The sequence below is a fragment of the Hyla sarda genome, unplaced genomic scaffold, assembly GCF_029499605.1.
Source record: "Hyla sarda isolate aHylSar1 unplaced genomic scaffold, aHylSar1.hap1 scaffold_981, whole genome shotgun sequence".
Taxonomy (NCBI): domain Eukaryota; kingdom Metazoa; phylum Chordata; class Amphibia; order Anura; family Hylidae; genus Hyla; species Hyla sarda.
The window spans coordinates 111,720-133,341 of NW_026611011.1; the positions used below are offsets into that span (position 1 = coordinate 111,720).

The 21,622-nt window shown below is 46.0% G+C and overlaps 1 pseudogene; it reads left to right on the plus strand.

The window, feature by feature from the left end:
* Positions 1 to 2,116: 2,116 nt before the first annotated feature.
* LOC130351510 (U2 spliceosomal RNA) lies at positions 2,117 to 2,219 on the plus strand (annotated as a pseudogene).
* The last annotated feature ends 19,403 nt before the right edge of the window (positions 2,220 to 21,622 follow it).

Genomic DNA, 21,622 nt, shown 5'->3' on the forward strand with positions numbered 1-21,622 from the left:
ATACACACATACACACATACACACATACATACATACATACATATGTGTGTATTGTTGGAGTTGCAAACATGGGTGCACTTGACAAACTCAGTGCGGCTATTCCCCATTGAAAGATTGTTGCACCCAGGACCCTTAGCACTGGGATATGCTACTCAATACCACTGGCATGGCCAGGTGTAAACAACATCTGACCTTTGTTGTGTATGTAACCATGGAGATTGTGATGTCGCCTAGGCCCACCAAAGAACAGCCTTGTCAGAAGCAGCACTGCCATGAGCAGAAGTAGCAGCACCATAGGTTGTCAAATAAGTTGGATTTAACCAAGACAAGTGAGTCCAATAGGATGCAGGTATGTCCTCTATCCTTACAGCTTCCCGTGGCTGTTGGTTTTATACCGTTTGGGGACAGCCAAGGAGGCGTCAGCAGGCAACACAGGTAAGTGTGTGCTTGTGTGTGTGTGTGTGTGTGTGTTTCCTATGCAGATCCTAAACCCAGTATCAAATGCAAGTAGGAGGAGTAAGAAGGGTTCCTGCCAAAGCCAGGTTATGGATTGCATTTAAAAATGGTCCATCAGAGTGAAATGGACTCCCATCTTCCTGCTTAGCAATAATGATATGGGTTTAGGGTCTGCTGTGTGTACTGGTGGGTGACTGCCACCCAGCCAGAGTGTGTATGGGAGGCTGCCAGCCAGCCTCCCTTCTACAAGTAGTGATGGTGCATGTGAAGGGGACAGCGTTGGTTCCTCCCCTTTCACAGTTATCACTTATCATCCTTCCTTTTGGCGGGTATCAAATGTGGTGTCTGTTTATATCAGTTTAATATCTGATATGTCCCCTATCTGATAGCAGATATTAAGTGCACCACCAGGTTTCAGTGTTGGAAAGAAAGGTTATCTGTTTATTTGCTGCAGTTGCTTGCTGGCTAGTCCAGTGGGCCCCTACTGCAGGCAAAAGACAATAGGTGGTGCCTAGGTGGATAGGACATCAGCTATGAGGCATTTGTTTGTACAAACTGCTGCTCACAACTAATGTTGTAATATAGTGTCTCCATCTGCTGGTGGTATTGAATAAGCAATAGTGCAATGATAGGGTTTGAAAAAGAAGAAAAATAAGAAGCAGCAGCATAGGAAAGAAGGAAAACATGGAGAGAAGAAAAAAAGAAGGTAAAAATGAGGTGAAAACATGTTTAAAAAAGTATTTCCATCTCTCTCTCTCTATATGTATACACATATATATATATATATATATATATTTAAAAGAAAAAAAATTATATATATATATATATATATACATATAGAGAGAGAGAGAGAGAGATAAATATATATAGAGATAGATGGGTGGATAGATAGATAGATAGATAGATAGATACACATACATACATACATACATACATACATACGTGTGTATTGTTGGAGTTGCAAACATGGGTGCACTTGACAAACTCAGTGCGGCTATTCCCCATTGAAAGATTGTTGCACCCAGGACCCTTAGCACTGGGATATGCTACTCAATACCACTGGCATGGCCAGGTGTAAACAACATCTGACCTTTGTTGTGTATGTAACCATGGAGATTGTGATGTCGCCTAGGCCCACCAAAGAACAGCCTTGTCAGAAGCAGCACTGCCATGAGCAGAAGTAGCAGCACCATAGGTTGTCAAATAAGTTGGATTTAACCAAGACAAGTGAGTCCAATAGGATGCAGGTATGTCCTCTATCCTTACAGCTTCCCGTGGCTGTTGGTTTTATACCGTTTGGGGACAGCCAAGGAGGCGTCAGCAGGCAACACAGGTAAGTGTGTGCTTGTGTGTGTGTGTGTGTGTGTTTCCTATGCAGATCCTAAACCCAGTATCAAATGCAAGTAGGAGGAGTAAGAAGGGTTCCTGCCAAAGCCAGGTTATGGATTGCATTTAAAAATAGTCCATCAGAGTGAAATGGACTCCCATCTTCCTGCTTAGCAATAATGATATGGGTTTAGGGTCTTCTGTGTGTACTGGTGGGTGACTGCCACCCAGCCAGAGTGTGTATGGGAGGCTGCCAGCCAGCCTCCCTTCCTACAAGTAGTGATGGTGCATGTGAAGGGGACAGCGTTGGTTCCTCCCCTTTCACAGTTATCACTTCTCATCCTTCCTTTTGGCTGGTATCAAATGTGGTGTCTGTTTATATCAGTTTAATATCTGATATGTCCTCTATCTGATAGCATATATTAAATGCACCACCAGGTTTCAGTGTTGGAAAGAAAGATTATCTGTTTATTTGCTGCAGCTGCTTGCTGGCTAGTCCAGTGGGTCCCTACTGCAGGCAAAAGACAATAGGTGGTGCCTATGTGCCTAGGTAGATAGGACATCAGCTATGAGGCATTTGTTTGTACAAACTGCTGCTCACAACTAATGTTGTAATATAGTGTCTCCATCTGCTGGTGGTATTGAATAAGCAATAGTGCAATGATAGGGTCTGAAAAAGAAGAAAAATAAGCAGCAGCATAGGAAAGAAGGAAAACATGGAGAGAAGAAAAAAAGAAGGTAAAAATGAGGTGAAAACATGTTTAAAAAAGTATTTCCATCTCTCTCTCTCTCTATATGTATATACATATATATATATATATATATATATATATATATTTAAAAGAAAAAAAAATTATATATATATACATATAGAGAGAGAGATAAATATATATAGAGATAGATGGGTGGATAGATAGATAGATAGACATACATACACACATACACACATACACACATACATACATACATACATATGTGTGTATTGTTGGAGTTGCAAACATGGGTGCACTTGACAAACTCAGTGCGGCTATTCCCCATTGAAAGATTGTTGCACCCAGGACCCTTAGCACTGGGATATGCTACTCAATACCACTGGCATGGCCAGGTGTAAACAACATCTGACCTTTGTTGTGTATGTAACCATGGAGATTGTGATGTCGCCTAGGCCCACCAAAGAACAGCCTTGTCAGAAGCAGCACTGCCATGAGCAGAAGTAGCAGCACCATAGGTTGTCAAATAAGTTGGATTTAACCAAGACAAGTGAGTCCAATAGGATGCAGGTATGTCCTCTATCCTTACAGCTTCCCGTGGCTGTTGGTTTTATACCGTTTGGGGACAGCCAAGGAGGCGTCAGCAGGCAACACAGGTAAGTGTGTGCTTGTATGTGTGTGTGTGTGTGTGTGTTTCCTATGCAGATCCTAAACCCAGTATCAAATGCAAGTAGGAGGAGTAAGAAGGGTTCCTGCCAAAGCCAGGTTATGGATTGCATTTAAAAATGGTCCATCAGAGTGAAATGGACTCCCATCTTCCTGCTTAGCAATAATGATATGGGTTTAGGGTCTGCTGTGTGTACTGGTGGGTGACTGCCACCCAGCCAGAGTGTGTATGGGAGGCTGCCAGCCAGCCTCCCTTCCTACAAGTAATGATGGTGCATGTGAAGGGGACAGCGTTGGTTCCTCCCCTTTCACAGTTATCACTTCTCATCCTTCCTTTTGGCTGGTATCAAATGTGGTGTCTGTTTATATCAGTTTAATATCTGATATGTCCCCTATCTGATAGCATATATTAAATGCACCACCAGGTTTCAGTGTTGGAAAGAAAGATTATCTGTTTATTTGCTGCAGCTGCTTGCTGTCTAGTCCAGTGGGTCCCTACTGCAGGCAATAGACAATAGGTAGTGCCTAGGTGGATAGGACATCAGCTATGAGGCATTTGTTTGTACAAACTGCTGCTCACAACTAATGTTGTAATATAGTGTCTCCATCTGCTGGTGGTATTGAATAAGCAATAGTGCAATGATAGGGTCTGAAAAAGAAGAAAAATAAGAAGCAGCAGCATAGGAAAGAAGGAAAACATGGAGAGAAGAAAAAAAGAAGGTAAAAATGAGGTGAAAACATGTTTAAAAAAGTATTTCCATCTCTCTCTCTCTCTATATGTATATACATATATATATATATATATATATATATATATATATTTAAAAGAAAAAAAAATTATATATATATATATATATATATATACATATATATAGAGAGAGAGAGATAAATATATATAGAGATAGATGGGTGGATAGATAGATAGATAGACATACATACACACATACACACATACACACATACACACATACATACATACATACATACATATGTGTGTATTGTTGGAGTTGCAAACATGGGTGCACTTGACAAACTCAGTGCGGCTATTCCCCATTGAAAGATTGTTGCACCCAGGACCCTTAGCACTGGGATATGCTACTCAATACCACTGGCATGGCCAGGTGTAAACAACATCTGACCTTTGTTGTGTATGTAACCATGGAGATTGTGATGTCGCCTAGGCCCACCAAAGAACAGCCTTGTCAGAAGCAGCACTGCCATGAGCAGAAGTAGCAGCACCATAGGTTGTCAAATAAGTTGGATTTAACCAAGACAAGTGAGTCCAATAGGATGCAGGTATGTCCTCTATCCTTACAGCTTCCCGTGGCTGTTGGTTTTATACCGTTTGGGGACAGCCAAGGAGGCGTCAGCAGGCAACACAGGTAAGTGTGTGCTTGTATGTGTGTGTGTGTGTGTGTGTGTGTGTGTGTGTGTGTGTGTGTGTTTCCTATGCAGATCCTAAACCCAGTATCAAATGCAAGTAGGAGGAGTAAGAAGGGTTCCTGCCAAAGCCAGGTTATGGATTGCATTTAAAAATGGTCCATCAGAGTGAAATGGACTCCCATCTTCCTGCTTAGCAATAATGATATGGGTTTAGGGTCTGCTGTGTGTACTGGTGGGTGACTGCCACCCAGCCAGAGTGTGTATGGGAGGCTGCCAGCCAGCCTCCCTTCCTACAATTAGTGATGGTGCATGTGAAGGGGACAGCGTTGGTTCCTCCACTTTCACAGTTATCACTTCTCATCCTTCCTTTTGGCTGGTATCAAATGTGGTGTCTGTTTATATCAGTTTAATATCTGATATGTCCCCTATCTGATAGCATATATTAAATGCACCACCAGGTTTCAGTGTTGGAAAGAAAGATTATCTGTTTATTTGCTGCAGCTGCTTGCTGGCTAGTCCAGTGGGCCCCTACTGCAGGCAATAGACAATAGGTGGTGCCTATGTGCCTAGGTGGATAGGACATCAGCTATGAGGCATTTGTTTGTACAAACTGCTGCTCACAACTAATGTTGTAATATAGTGTCTCCATCTGCTGGTGGTATTGAATAAGCAATAGTGCAATGATAGGGTCTGAAAAAGAAGAAAAATAAGAAGCAGCAGCATAGGAAAGAAGGAAAACATGGAGAGAAGAAAAAAAGAAGGTAAAAATGAGGTGAAAACATGTTTAAAAAAGTATTTCCATCTCTCTCTCTCTATATATGTATATACATATATATATATATATATATATATATATATATATATATTTAAAAGAAAAAAAAATTATATATATATACATATAGAGAGAGAGAGAGAGAGATAAATATATATAGAGATAGATGGGTGGATAGATAGATAGACATACATACACACATACACACATACACACATACATACATACATACATATGTGTGTATTGTTGGAGTTGCAAACATGGGTGCACTTGACAAACTCAGTGCGGCTATTCCCCATTGAAAGATTGTTGCACCCAGGACCCTTAGCACTGGGATATGCTACTCAATACCACTGGCATGGCCAGGTGTAAACAACATCTGACCTTTGTTGTGTATGTAACCATGGAGATTGTGATGTCGCCTAGGCCCACCAAAGAACAGCCTTGTCAGAAGCAGCACTGCCATGAGCAGAAGTAGCAGCACCATAGGTTGTCAAATAAGTTGGATTTAACCAAGACAAGTGAGTCCAATAGGATGCAGGTATGTCCTCTATCCTTACAGCTTCCCGTGGCTGTTGGTTTTATACCGTTTGGGGACAGCCAAGGAGGCGTCAGCAGGCAACACAGGTAAGTGTGTGCTTGTATGTGTGTGTGTGTGTGTGTGTGTGTGTGTGTGTGTGTGTGTTTCCTATGCAGATCCTAAACCCAGTATCAAATGCAAGTAGGAGGAGTAAGAAGGGTTCCTGCCAAAGCCAGGTTATGGATTGCATTTAAAAATGGTCCATCAGAGTGAAATGGACTCCCATCTTCCTGCTTAGCAATAATGATATGGGTTTAGGGTCTGCTGTGTGTACTGGTGGGTGACTGCCACCCAGCCAGAGTGTGTATGGGAGGCTGCCAGCCAGCCTCCCTTCCTACAAGTAATGATGGTGCATGTGAAGGGGACAGCGTTGGTTCCTCCCCTTTCACAGTTATCACTTCTCATCCTTCCTTTTGGCTGGTATCAAATGTGGTGTCTGTTTATATCAGTTTAATATCTGATATGTCCCCTATCTGATAGCATATATTAAATGCACCACCAGGTTTCAGTGTTGGAAAGAAAGATTATCTGTTTATTTGCTGCAGCTGCTTGCTGTCTAGTCCAGTGGGTCCCTACTGCAGGCAATAGACAATAGGTAGTGCCTATGTGCCTAGGTGGATAGGACATCAGCTATGAGGCATTTGTTTGTACAAACTGCTGCTCACAACTAATGTTGTAATATAGTGTCTCCATCTGCTGGTGGTATTGAATAAGCAATAGTGCAATGATAGGGTCTGAAAAAGAAGAAAAATAAGAATCAGCAGCATAGGAAAAAAGGAGGAAAGAAGGAAAACATGGAGAGAAGAAAAAAAAGAAGGTAAAAAAAGGTGAAAACATGTTTAAAAACGTGTTTCCATCTCTCTCTCTCTCTCTCTCTCTCTCTCTCTCTCTCTCTCTCTCTCTCTCTCTCTCTCTCTCTCTCTCTCTCTCTCTCTCTCTCTCTCTCTCTCTCTCTATATATATCAATATCTATCTATCTATCTATCTATATATTTATGGTCGGATTCTTACCAAGAAGTGTGTGTGGCTTACCCTAACAAACATAAGCCTGATGTGTGCCCATCCGGCCGTATAGGTAAGCCTGAAGTAAGAAGTGGGCTACCCCTAAGAAAATATCTATGTATACTGAATAAAAAGAGGGAGTGGAGGGTGGGTAGAACCGGAGCAGTCGGATCTTCCCCTGCCCCTGGGAGTGAGTATAAATACGCCTCCAGACTCCTCCCATAAATTAGATTAGCCTATACAGGCTAACCACCACTTATGGTCGGATTCTTACCAAGAAGTGTGTGTGGCTTACCCTAACAAACATAAGCCTGATGTGTGCCCATCCGGCCGTATAGGTAAGCCTGAAGTAAGAAGTGGGCAAAAACACCAACTTGTAGGGAAAGTAATTTAATGAAAGTAACAATGCATTTTTACACGTTAGCCAATACATTGAAAGCTCCGGCAATTTCAGCTCGTGGGTTAGGGACATACAGTTGGAAACAAGGCGAGTTCCACCGCCCCAGTCTTTTAATAATGTGAGCAGGAACACCATGCCTGGAAGCCGATGAAGCCGCCCCTATCCTAAAAGAATGACCAGTGATGGTTTCTGGGTTGATACCCGTACTGCACACCAAGATTCTAATGTGTTTGACGAAGTCTTTGGTAGTAAGCGCCAGAATCGGAAACGGGAGTAAAGGCGACTCGGGTGATTGTCCCCGGAGGGACTCTAGTAATAGACGTAGCACTCTCACCGGGCACCAAGGGTTGTTAGTGGGGAAATATTCTACCCGGGCTTGTGTGATCTGTTGGGTTTTGGTGTGGTCTAACAAAAGCTGGTATCCTGAGTCGGTGGGGATCAGATGTCTGATCAGAAGGAAATCTGACCCATAATTGGTTCGTGTAAATTCTCCTGGCCGGAGGAACCCATAAAAACTTAAATACATTGCAGCCTTGATTACAAGGCTTCCCCCCAGACCAAATGGGTTATTGTCAAGAGTAATGCTAATCTGCTGGAAGGTAGTTGCTGACAGTGGTGCTCTAGCTGCAGGTTTGGGCTTCTCAGACTTCAGAATGCCCTTTAAGGCTGCTTTGATGGCATGAGAACTGATAATGGACGGAGAACTGGGATGACTAAGTGAATGGAAATGCTGAACCCCAGCCAAATACAAACGGATGGAATTATGTGATAATTTTTTGGAAATGTGGCAAAAGTATACGAAGGATAGGATATACTGTATGCTGAAAGGTGAGGATGAAGGGTGTAACTGCTGGAAACTGAGGAAAGCCCTCCAGGCTGTTCTGTAAGATCTAGCCGTGGTCTTGGCGAGAGACTGATTGATCAGATTAATTGCTCCTTCATGCAGAATATTCAATCCAGCGTCAGAGTGTTGAAAGGAGGTGGCGTGGTAGCCGTCTGGTCCGCTTCTGGCATGAGTTGTCGGAACGCCTGGAAGTCAAAGCGTGATAAGGCATCAGCTGCTAGATTCTTTTTTCCCTCGATATGCACACATTCAATGTGAAAATTATCCATTAAAGCGGTGTGAGTCAGTTTCCTCAGGAAAGACATGATACTGAGTAGCTTGGATCTACCCTTACAGATGATATCCCTAGTAGCTGTATTGTCCGTGAAGAAAACGACTGTTTTCCCTCGCCAGAGATGACCCCAGGTTAATGCTGCCGCAACTATGGGTATTATTTCCAGCAGGGCTGAGGTGGTAGAGAACTCTGGCCATTGGAGGGTTTCTGAAGGCCAAGCTTCCCACAACCAGTGGGACTTGAAAATGGCTGCATATCCACCTGAAGCTGCGGCATCAGATGTAACAATTGGAGAGAATTCGTCAGCCTTTGGAATGAACATGGCAACCCCGTTCCAATTTGCCAAATAATTGTCCCACATGATTAGGTCTGCCCGGGCCGCTTGATCAAGCATAACTGGAGAGTCAGGATCAGGGGCAGATGGCAACAGGGCCAGCAGTCTGGAGACGAATGCACGCCCTTGGGGAATGATTCTTACGGCGAAATTTAGCATTCCCAACAGACTCTGGAGCTGCTGACGATTGGTCACCATGGTCTGAGAGAACCTATGAAGGACTGAACGAATTCTATCCAATTTGTCTTGAGGCAGTCTGGCCTCTAACCTCATAGTGTCAAGGATGATGCCCAGAAAGGTGATTGAGGTTGACGGCCCTTCAACCTTCCTATCTGCCACAGGAACATTTAGGTTCCGGAACACTGAAAGAAGAGTTCTTAAATCCTTAGGCTCACTGGCAGGGGCTTCCAATAGCAGAAAATCGTCTAGATAATGCAACACGTACTCACATGACCAGTGGTTAATGAGGATCCATTCGAGGGCTGAGGCGAATGAGTCGAACAACCACGGGCTGCTTTTGGCCCCGAAGGTCAAACGAGTCGCAAAGTAATATAGATCGTTCCATTTAATGCCGTGCCAAGGCCAGAGGTCAGGTCGTATTGGCAGTAGCTTAAAAGCGTCAGAAATGTCGGCTTTAGACAGCCATGTGCCAGTCCCTAACTGTAGAATTCTCTGTATAGCGGCGTCAACTGATGTATACTTTAATGTGACTTCCTCCGATGGTATGAGGGAATTGACGCTAGGTGTGCTGCAAGAATGAGGTGCCGACAAGTCATATATTAATCGGTATTTATTTGAAAATTTTCCGCACGCAACTCCTATCGGATTAATCCTCCATTGACTGAACGGCGTTCTATCAAAAGGGCCGATCACAAATTTTTTAAGAACCTCTTGGTTGAGAAGCTCTGTCACTATCACTGGATGATTTTCTGCAGACTGCAGGTTCCTGCACTCATACGTGTCATGAGGTACACAGATCATGCCCGTGTCAAAGCCATGCCGAAAACCTTCGCAAAGGAAGTCAACAAAGCCCGGAGACGGATGATCACCTAAGTAGGAACGTAGCACTTGGTGATTAACCCCGCTTAGTCATGCGTCCGCCCCTGATCTTTTAGGACACTGACTTTTTGGATGGGCCCTATGGCAGATGGAGCAGATGTGCAAGAGCCTACACTGACTGAAGCGGCAGGCTGAAAGATTGAAATTATTGCATATCTGGGCGTTCCCAAGATAGTGGACTGGCCTACCCAATTTATCGACCGTAGGACCTGCTTGGCCCCTGACTGCCGCTCCTTCAGAAGCGGATGCGCCCTCAGTGGAAGCAGAACACCAATTGGTGGTGTGGGTAGAAGATTGGCATACCCCGCACAGCGGCGCCCTGAGCCCCGCAAAATGTCTACAAAACAATTCAGTGTCTAAGATTGCCCAATTGGTGCCCTGCTTGAACTGTAGAAGAGTAGCCGCTGCCTTGGCAGAAAAAGAACGGTGATAATCATAAAAAGAAAAACCACCATACTTATAACCAAGGTCGACCAGCTTGTGGAGATATTGATCTAGCTCGTCTCTCCTGCCAGGATGAGCAGAGCACAGAACATCCCTGAACAGCCCGAAGGCTAGAACAAATTCTGGAATGTTCAGCTTCCTGCTCAGCCTGGGGTCCCTGGCTTTCACTGTGACCGAAACCTCCCCGCAGGCAAATGTTTTGTTGTCGAGAATATCCTGCGAAGCAACCAGGAGAGATGCCAAATTTACGTCTCTCCCATCCAAGATATCTCTCCTGATAGCTTCTGGAATAAAGTGTGCTGGGCTCAGGCTGACTAAAGGAGAGAACATACCTGGCATGTAGCTTGAGGGGGTCACTAAGGCTGGGACCACGGGGACTGAGGATACGGCTTGCGACTCAGGGGCTGGGACTGCCCCTACTGAGACTGCCACGCTTGACGTGCTTGCCCTCTGAGAGGTCTCACCAGGCCCGGTAGAACCTGATGATCCTGCGATCACCGTGGTAGTGCCTGGGCTGGATCTTGCCTCGAGGTTGGCCATTCTGTTTTGCATATCACGCATGGAAGTGGTTAAGGTGCCAAGGATAGTATGAATTTGAGCCAAAGTCACAGTATCCCTGTCTGACTGTTCACCGGCCTCCGGGGTGCTATGTGAGCACAGGATCCTGTAAAGTTCTGCCTTCCTAGCCGTGGCTGGGAATGGGATCCCTTTGCGGCGAAGCTCCGCAATAATTTTAGGGACTGTCCAAGTCCTGAGGGACATGGCACTCCCTTGCGAAGAAGATCTAGCTGGTGAAGGAGGCACAGCAGTTCCTTCCATGGTTTCTGAGCATACAGACATCTCCTGAAAAACAATAACACCCATAAGCCTACCTGTCTACAAAAGAGGACGTAAGAGACAAACGTGAGGCGCGAGGATTGACAAGCAATCTGCCTCTAGAGGGTGCCCAGACAAGACAAGTGAACTAGCTAAGCCAGAGTACGAGGCACGAGGATTGACGAGGGCAACCCACCTCTACTGGCTCCTCCCCCTAGTCCCACCCACTAGCCTTAGTATAAACTACCCAAATAACATGAGGCATCGAGGTTTGACCCGGCAAGCCAACCTCTCAGAAAACGGTAGAAGAATTTGACACCACCGGGGTGATATATGGAAATGAGGAATCACCCTGAAGAACTAAACCCAACACGAGGTGAACCACAATCATCCTATAAGCTCCCAGAAAATACCTGATTCAGAACGGAATGTAGCGAGATGGAACCAGAAGATAATCTGTCTGAGGAAAACCATAAATCACAAAGCGTAATGAACCTGAACCAAAAATCCCCTGAATAAAATAAATACGTACTCAACTGACAAGATGAAGTAGTATGGCAAAGGATAATGGGTAATAAGTACTACGTAATTCCCGCTAAAATGACATGAAGGTAGTGGACACCAAATTGATATAACATGGAAAAATAAAGCAAACGTAACCTCAAGCAAACATAACCTGAAGCATATACTTGAACAAATACATACATAATGGATGGAATTGTAGGTAAGAAAAATGACCCCCAGACGTAAAGGGAGGAGATAAGGACCTGCAGGAGAAAGAGAGGGAAGAATGTACATACCAGCAACCATATATATAACTTACAACCTGATCCAAAGCAAAATAGTGAATATATGGATACTTCTTTAATAACTGGCTGCCATGACCCCTCTAGTTACAGAGAATCCCCCGGATGACAAGAGGGTGCCCCAAGATAAGCAGTGGCAGCATGCCCTCTGATAATAATGCTGCCTCTGCAACCATCTGACCTCACTGAACCCCTCCCCCCCCCCCCCCCCCCACACACACACAAATTTGGACCCCTGGGTGACCCTGCTGGATGCTCCTCAATGAGTTACACAACCAAATTGTGCCACGTGGGGCCCTGTGTGTCGTGCGGCCGAGCTTGTGGTTGCCAAGCAACAGACTTTGTGCGGGACGCTCCCGTCTGCTAACCGAGCTGCCGGCTCTGACATCCTCTCCTCCCCCGTGTAGTAACGAGGTCCGTGGTGGTGCTGAGAGTCCCGGCCCCAGCCGGCCACCTACGGGGTGAGGGGAGTGAGAAAAGGAAACCATGGCGCAGATAGACTGCGCTCCTACCTGACCGCCGCCGGAAGAGGCGAATCAGCTGACCGGAAATGCAGAGTCGTCCAGGAACCAGAGAGAACCGGAGCAGTCGGATCTTCCCCTGCCCCTGGGAGTGAGTATAAATACGCCTCCAGACTCCTCCCATAAATTAGATTAGCCTATACAGGCTAACCACCACATATATATATATATATATATATAAAATTTAGATGAAGGGGAGCACCTTGCTCAAGGATTCCAGATCCGTGTGGGTGCACAGCTTCAGGAACAGACCAATTCCCAAGTAATATCAAAAGCAAAGTAGAAGCGGCACTCCAAAATATAAATAAAGCGTGGATTTATTCACACATCTGTGCAGAAAGCGACGTTTCGGCTCGACAATAGAGCCTTTCTCAAGCATGCTTGAGCAAGGCTCTATTGTCGAGCCGAAACGTCGCTTTCCTCACAGATGTGTGAATAAATCCACGCTTTATTGATATTTTGGAGTGCCGCTTCTACTTTGCTTTTGATATATATATATATATATATGCAGATAGGGTCAGGCTGCTCACCACTCTCGCGTTTGCTGCACTGTCTCGTGCTGCGGACACCGGTACCGCTCCCGGCTTAGTAGAACTCTCACAGAAAAGAAAACGTCCGGCACTCGAGAAGATGCAGGTAAAACTTGTCAATGGCTTTATTCACACACTTAGGCAGGACACAATCTGACGCGTTTCGCACCCTCAGGTGCTTAATCGTAGATAGACATACACTCGATAATGCAGGTTAAAATACACATGAGTTTGGTCACATGACCACATGGATCTTAATTAAAAACAGTTGGTTACAAAACATGGCATTGGGAGTCATGATCACATTTAATCGTTCAGAGAGAGTTCACACCAGGATGCAATCAATGCGGCTTTCACAGATTAAGTAAAATTTCAAACTTGAATGGTCCAAAGACTAATCTACCAATACTACCGATATTTATATTGATTTAGGGGTGCATATTTAACCGCAATAAGCAATTTAAACTATATCTACACATCAAAAAATCCGAGATATTTCTATATATAAATCGATAACCGCATGGTGTGTATCACACCATGTGAACAACCCCCTATAATTTGCGACAATTCAAAATTAATTGTATGTACCGATATTCATATTGGTTTAGAGGTACATATTTACCGAAATAAGCACTTTGAACTATATCTAAACATCAAAATCCAAGATATTTATATATATAAATCGATAACCGCATGATATGCATCACATCGTGTGAACATCCCCCTATAATTTACAACAATTCAAAATTTATTATATGTGCACAGGAAACGAAGAATGAATATTAAGCCGGGGACTAGACTTACGTGATTAAAGATAAATTGTGTACATCCACTATATTTACTTATTCAATTTATGCACACGTTAACATTAAATCCAATCTTTTATTTAATCCTTGCGGGAATCTTGTTCCCAAGAGGAACATCCAATGTGCCTCTCTATTGTATAATTTCTTTCTAAGATCGCCTCCCCTAGGTCCTAAGGTGACTTTTTCTACTCCCAATACTCGTAAATGGGTAGTGTCCCCTGAATGGGACTCTCTAAAGTGACGTGATAGCATGGACATGTTTGCCAAACTACTTTTAGCATCCGTAATATGTTTCCTAAACCTCACTTTTAATGAATTCCCCGAGCATCCTACATATTGCAAATTACACGCAATGCATGTGGCTACATATATGATGGATTTAGTATTACAATTGATGTATTGATGTATATTGTATGTCCTATTTGTTGTGCAAGACGTTACAGTATTTGTATTCACCATATGTGTACATGTGATGCATCTGGTATGACCACATTTGCGATTACCTATATTCCTCAACCAGTCCCGATCCTTTACACTTTCCTTTTGACTAATAAATAGACTGGGTGAGACCCTGGTTCCAATAGTGGGGCCTCTCCTGGACACAATAGAAATACCTTCTGATAATAAGTCTCTCAATATTGGGTCTGTTTCTAATACCGGGATATATCTATTTATTATTTTCTTAATCTGTCCAAATTGAGTACTGTATGAGGTCACGAAAAATGGTGGTCTATCTTTACTCGAATTTACATTTTCATTTGTATTTTTGGCTGATATGTCTCCAACCTTATGTGAGTCCCTTCTATTCTGATGCCTGCTGGAATAGGATACTAGTTCCTCACGTCCCCGTCCTTCTATTCTTATTTCTGCTTTTTTTAATATTTTTTCACTATAACCCCTTTGTTCCAATCTAGTATGAAGTTCCTCTGCTGCAATTTTAAATTGTATCTCACTAGAGCAGTTACGTTTTATTCTACATAATTCGCCATAGGGAATATTATCCAGGACATGTCGTGGATGGCAGGAGGAGGCTAGCAGAATGGAGTTAGAGGCTGTATCTTTTCTAAAGGGGCGAATTTCTATGCCATCACTCCCACTAATCAACGAAATGTCCAAAAAATTAATTGTATTTTTATCGAAATGTGAGGTAAACCCCAAATTTAGGTTGTTATTTCCAATATACTTGACAAATTCCGAAAATAGTGTCTCTGTACCCCTCCAAATTATCAATAAATCGTCTATGTAGCGACTGATCCAGTGTATATTATCATAATATGGGTTTTTGTCACTGAAAATAAAAAGTTGCTCCCAGTGAAACATGTAGATATTTGCAAAGGACGGGGAATATTTGGCACCCATTGATGCTCCCCTGGTCTGCAGGTAGAAACCGCCATCGAACACGAAGTAATTGTGTTTGAGCAAAAACTCCGTGGCGATGGTGATGAATTCCCGCAGACCAGGGGAGTATGTGCTGAACTTTTCCATATGAATGGACTTTTTCTCGGATTTTTTGATGTGTAGATATAGTTTAAATTGCTTATTGCGGTTAAATATGCACCCCTAAATCAATATAAATATCGGTAGTATTGGTAGATTAGTCTTTGGACCATTCAAGTTTGAAATTTTACTTAATCTGTGAAAGCCGCATTGATTGCATCCTGGTGTGAACTCTCTCTGAACGATTAAATGTGATCATGACTCCCAATGCCATGTTTTGTAACCAACTGTTTTTAATTAAGATCCATGTGGTCATGTGACCAAACTCATGTGTATTTTAACCTGCATTATCGAGTGTATGTCTATCTACGATTAAGCACCTGAGGGTGCGAAACGCGTCAGATTGTGTCCTGCCTAAGCGTGTGAATAAAGCCATTGACAAGTTTTACCTGCATCTTCTCGAGTGCCGGACGTTTTCTTTTCTGTGAGATATATATATATATATATATATATATATATATATATATAAAAGAAAAAAATATATATATCTAGAGAGAGAGAGAGAAAGATAAATATATATATAGAGATAGATAGATAGATACACATACATACACATAGGCGTGCACACGGGGTGTGCCCAGGCACACCTTAATCCAGTGGCGTTGCGACCCGGGTGCGGCCCGCACCGGGTGACACCAAGACGCTCCGCAGCACCCCCCATCTGTGCCCGACCGTCCTTCACCAGCCCAGACCTCCGCCCCCCCCCCCCCGTCAGGCGCACCGCACAGCGCTGCCTCCTGCTCCTGTTTGTGCCCCGCTCCGCTCTGGCTCACCTTCAGTTGGTTCGGTCATGTGACGGCACGTTACTGCCGTCACATGACCTTCAGGACGTCACGCTGTATTCAAGGACGCCGGCCCCAGAGCGTGACGTGACGGTACGCGGTTCGCAGGATTACCGCGCTGAGTGAGTGAATGTTATTTCAACCTGCCTACTGGGTCTGGGGGGATAGGGTTAATCTGGGAGGTACTTCATTCCTACAGGGGGGGAGAGGGGTTAAACTGGGGGGTTCTACCATCCTACTGGGGGGAGGGGGTAATCAGGGGGTACTACCTTCTAACAGGGTGGGGGGATAGGGTTAATCTGGGGGGTACTGCATTCCTACAGGTGGGGAGGGGGTTAATCTGGTGCCCCGAGTAGGCAGGTAGTACCCCCAGATTAACCCCCTCCCCCCAGTAGGATAGTAGTACCCCCAGATTAACCCCCCCCAGTAAGAAGGTAGTACCCTCATATTAACCCCCTATTCCTGCCAGTAGGAAGGTAGCACCCCCAGATGCTGGTGGCCTCCATGTCTATTTTGCTTTTGTAGGGAACTGTACTGCACCTAATGTGGCGAATTATACTGCACCTAATGTGGGAACTATACTGTACCTAATGTGGGAACTATACTGCACCTAATGTGGGGGAACATACTGCACCTAATGTGGGAACTGTACTGCCAACCTAATGTGGGGGAACTATACTGCACCTAATGTGGGGAACTATACTGCACCTAATGTGGGGAACTATACTGCACCTAATGTGGGGGAACTATACTGCACCTAATGTGGGGGAACTATACTGCACCTAATGTGGGGGAACTATACTGCACCTAATGTGGGGAACTATACTGCACGTAATGTGGCAAATTATACCGCACCTAATGTGGGGGAACATACTGCACCTAATGTGGGAACTATACTGCACCTAATGTGGGGAACTATACTGCCAACCTAATGTGGGGGAACTATACTGCACCTAATGTGGGGAACTATACTGCACCTAATGTGGGGAACTATACTGCACCTAATGTGGGGGAACTATACTGCACCTAATGTGGGGAACTATACTGCACCTAATGTGGGGGAACTATACTGCACCTAATGTAGGGGAACTATACTGCCAGCCTAATGTGGGGGAACTGTACTGCACCTAATGTGGGGGAACTGTACTGCACCTAATGTGGGGGAACTGTACTGCACCTAATGTGGGGGAACTGTACTGCACCTAATGTGGGGGAACTGTACTGCACCTAATGTGGGGGAACTATACTGCACCTAATGTGGGGGAACTGTACTGCACCTAATGTGGGGGGAACTATACTGCACCTAATGTGGGGAACTATTCTGCCAACCTAATGTGGGGAAACTGTACTGCACCTAATGTGGGGGAAGTATACTGCACCTAATGTGGGGAACTATACTGCACCTAATGTGGGGGAACTATACTGCACCTAATGTGGGGGAACTATACTGCACCTAATGTGGGGAACTATACTGCCAACCTAATGTGGGGAACTATACTGCCAACCTAATGTGGTGGGACTTATACTGCACCTAGTCTGGCGGGACTTATACTGCACCTAATGTGGGGGAACTATACTGCACCTAATGTGGGGGAACTATAGTAACTGTGTGCGTATATATATATATATATATATATATATATATATATATATATATACACGCGCGCAGCGTGAGTTTGTGCTTTAGGGTGCACACCCTAATGCAATAGGCTGCGCACGCCTATGTACATACATACATACATATGTGTGTATTGATGGAGTTGCAAACAACATGGGTGCACTTGACAAACTCAGCACAGCTATTCCCCATTGTAAGATTGTTGCATGCAGGACCCTTAGCACTGTGATATGCTACTCAATACCGTTGGCGTGGCCAGGTGTAAATAACATCTCACCTTTGTTGTGTAAGTAACCATGGAGATTGTGATGTCGCCTAGGCCCACCAAAGAACAGCCTTGTCAGAAGCAGAGCCAGACATGAGAGCAAGCAAGCGAGCCAGAAATGAGTGCAAGCTAGCGAGCCAGATATGAACGCGAGCAAGACATGAGAGCAAGCGAGCGAGCCAGATATGCGAGCGAGCGAGACATATAAGTAAGCGAGCCAGACAAGTGAGCAAGAGAGCGAGTCAGATATGAGAACGAGCTAGCCAGATATGCGAGCGAGCAAGCCAGATAAGAGAGCGAGCCAGACAAAAGAGCAAGCGAGTAAGCCAGATATGAGAGAAAGCGAGCGAGCCAGATATGAGAACGAGCGAGCCAGTTATGATAGCATGCAAGCAAGCCAGATATGCGAGCGAGCCAGACAAGAGAGAAAGCGAGCCAGATATGATAGCAAGCGAGCAAGCCAGATATGAGAGCGAGCCAGATAAGAGAGCGAACCAGACAAGAGAGAAAGCAAGCGAGACAGATATGAGAGCGAGCGAGCCAGATATGAGAGCGAGCCAGACATGAAAGCAAGCCAGATATGAGAGCGAGCGAGCTAGACATGAGAGCAAGCGAGCGAGCCAGATATGAGAGCGAGCGAGCCAGATATGAGAGCGAGCGAGCCAGACATGAGAGCAAGCGAGCCAGATATGAGAGCGAGCGAGCCAGACATGAGCGCAAGCGAGCGAGCCAGATATGAGAGCAAGTGAGTGAGCCAGATATGCGAGCGAGCCAGACAAGAGAGCAAGCGAGCGAGCCAGATATGAGAGCAAGCGAGCGAGCCAGATGTGAGGGCGAGACAGATAAGAGAGCGAGCCAGACAAGAGAGCAAGCGAGTGAGCCAGATATGAGAGCAAGCGAGCGAGCCAGATGTGAGAGCGGGCGAGCCAGATATGCGAGCGAGCCAGATAAGAGAGCGTGCCAGACAAGAGAGCAAGCGAGCGAGCAAGCCAGATGTGAGAGAGAGCGAGGCAGATAAGAGAGCGAGCCAGACAAAAGAGCAAGCGAGCCAGATATGAGAGCAAGCGAGCGAGCCAGATGTGAGAGCGAGACAGATAAGAGAGCGAGCCAGACAAGAGAGCAAGCGAGCGAGCCAGATATGAGGGCAAGCGAGCGATCCAGATATGAGAGCGAGCGAACCAGACATGAGAGCGAGCCAGATATGAAAGAAAGCGAGCGAGCCAGATATGCGAGCGAGCAAGCCAGATAAGAGAGTGAGCCAGATATAAGAGCAAGCGAGAGAGCCAGATGTGAGAGCAAGCGTGCCAGATATGCGAGCGAGCCATATAAGAGAGCGAGAGACAAGAGAGCAAGCGAGCGAGCCAGATATGAGAGCGAGCGAGCCAGATGTGAGAGCGAGACAGATAAGAGAGCGAGCCAGACAAGAGAGCAAGCGAGCGAGCCAGATATGAGAGCAAGCGAGCGAGACAGATGTGAGAGCGGGCGAGCCAGATATGCGAGCGAGCCAGATAAGAGAGCGAGCCAGACAAGAGAGCAAGCGAGCCAGCCAGATATGAGAGCAAGCGAGCAAGCCAGATGTGAGAGAGAGCGAGCCAGACAAGGAAGCAAGCGAGCGAGCCAGATATGAGAGCAAGCGAGCGATCCAGATATGAGAGGAGCGAGCCAGACATGAGAGCGAGCCAGATATGAAAGCAAGCGAGCGATCCAGATATGCGAGCGAGCAAGCCAGATAAGAGAGTGAGCCAGGTATAAGAGCAAGCGAGAGAGCCAGATGTGAGAGCAAGCGTGCCAGATATGCGAGCGAGCCATATAAGAGAGCGAGAGAGACAAGAGAGCAAGTGAGCGAGCCAGATGTGAGAGCGAGCGAGCCAGATGTGAAAGCGAGCGTGCCAGATATGCGAGCGAGCCATATAAGATAGCAAGCGAGCGAGCCAGATATGAGAGCGAGCGAACCAGACATGAGAGAGAGCCAGATATGAAAGCAAGCGAGCGAGCCAGATATGCGAGCGAGCAAGCCAGATAAGAGAGTGAGCCAGATATAAGAGCAAGCGAGAGAGCCAGATATGAGAGCAAGCGTGCCAGATATGCGAGCGAGCCATATAAGAGAGCAAGAGACAAGAGAGCAAGCGAGCGAGCCAGATATGAGAGCAAGCGAGCGAGCCAGATGTGAGAGCGAGACAGATAAGAGAGCGAGCCAGACGAGAGCAAGCGAGCGAGCCAGATATGAGAGCAAGCGAGCGAGACAGATGTGAGAGCGGGCGAGCCAGATATGCGAGCGAGCCAGATAAGAGAGCGAGCCATACAAGAGAGCAAGCGAGCCAGCCAGATATGAGAGCAAGCCAGATGTGAGAGAGAGCGGGGCAGATAAGAGAGCGAGCCAGACAAGGAAGCAAGCGAGCGAGCCAGATATGAGAGCAAGCGAGCGATCCAGATATGAGAGTGAGCCAGATATAAGAGCAAGCGAGAGAGCCAGATGTGAGAGCAAGCGTGCCAGATATGCGAGCGAGCCATATAAGAGAGCGAGAGAGCAAGTGAGCGAGCCAGATGTGAGAGCGAGCGAGCCAGATATGCGAGCAAGCGAGCGAGCCAGATGTGAAAGCGAGCGTGCCAGATATGCGAGCGAGCCATATAAGAGAGCAAGCGAGCGAGCCAGATGTGAGAGCGAGCGAGCCAGACATGCGTGCAATTCAGATATGAGAGCGAGCCAGAAGAGAGAGCAAGCGCGCGAGCCAGATATGAGAGCGAGTCAGATAAGAGAGCTAACCAGATAAGAGAGCAAGCGAGCGAGACAGATATGAGAGCGAGCGAGCCAGACATGTGAGCAAGCGAGCGACCCAAATATGAGAGCGAGCGAGCCAGATATGCGAGCGAGGGAGCCAGATAAGAGAGCGAGCCAGACAAGAGAGCAAGCTAGCGAGCCAGATGTGAGAGCGAGCGAGCCAGATGTGAGTGAGCCATATAAGAGAGCGAGACAGACAAGAGAGCAAGCGAGCAAGCCAGATATGAGAGCAAGAGAGCAAACCAGACATGAGAGCGAGCCAGACAAGAGTGCAAGCGAGCGAGCCAGATATGAGAGCAAGCGAGTGAGCCAGACATGCAAGCGAGCAAGCTATATAAGAGAGCGAGCCAGACATGAGAGCAAGCGAGCGAGCCAGATATGAGAGCGAGCCAGACATGAGAGCAAGCGAGCGAGCCAGATATGAGAGCGAGCGAGCCAGATATGCGAGCGAGCCAGATAAGAGAGCGAGCAAGACAAGAGAGCAAGCGAGCTAGCCAGATATGAGAGCAAGCGAGCGAGCCAGATATGAGAGCGAGCGAGCCAGATATGCGAGCGAGCCAGATAAGAGAGCGAGCCAGACAAGAGAGCAAGCGAGCGAGCCAGATATGAGAACAAGCGAGCGAGCCGGATATGAGAGAAAGCGAGCAAGCCAGATATGAGAGCAAGCGAGCGAGACAGATTTGAGAGCGAGCGAGCCATAAAAGAGAGCGAGCCAGACAAGACAGCAAGCGAGCGAGCCAGATATGAGAGCAAGCGAGCGAGCCAGATATGAGAGCAAGCAAGCCAGCCAGATGTGAGAGCGAGCGAGCCAGATATGCGAGCAAGCCATATAAGAGAGCGAGCCAGATATCAGAGCAAGAGAGCAAGCCAGATATGAGAGCAAGCGAGCGAGCCAGATTTGGGAGCAAGCCAGATATAAGAGCAAGCGAGCGAGACAGATATTCGAGCGAGC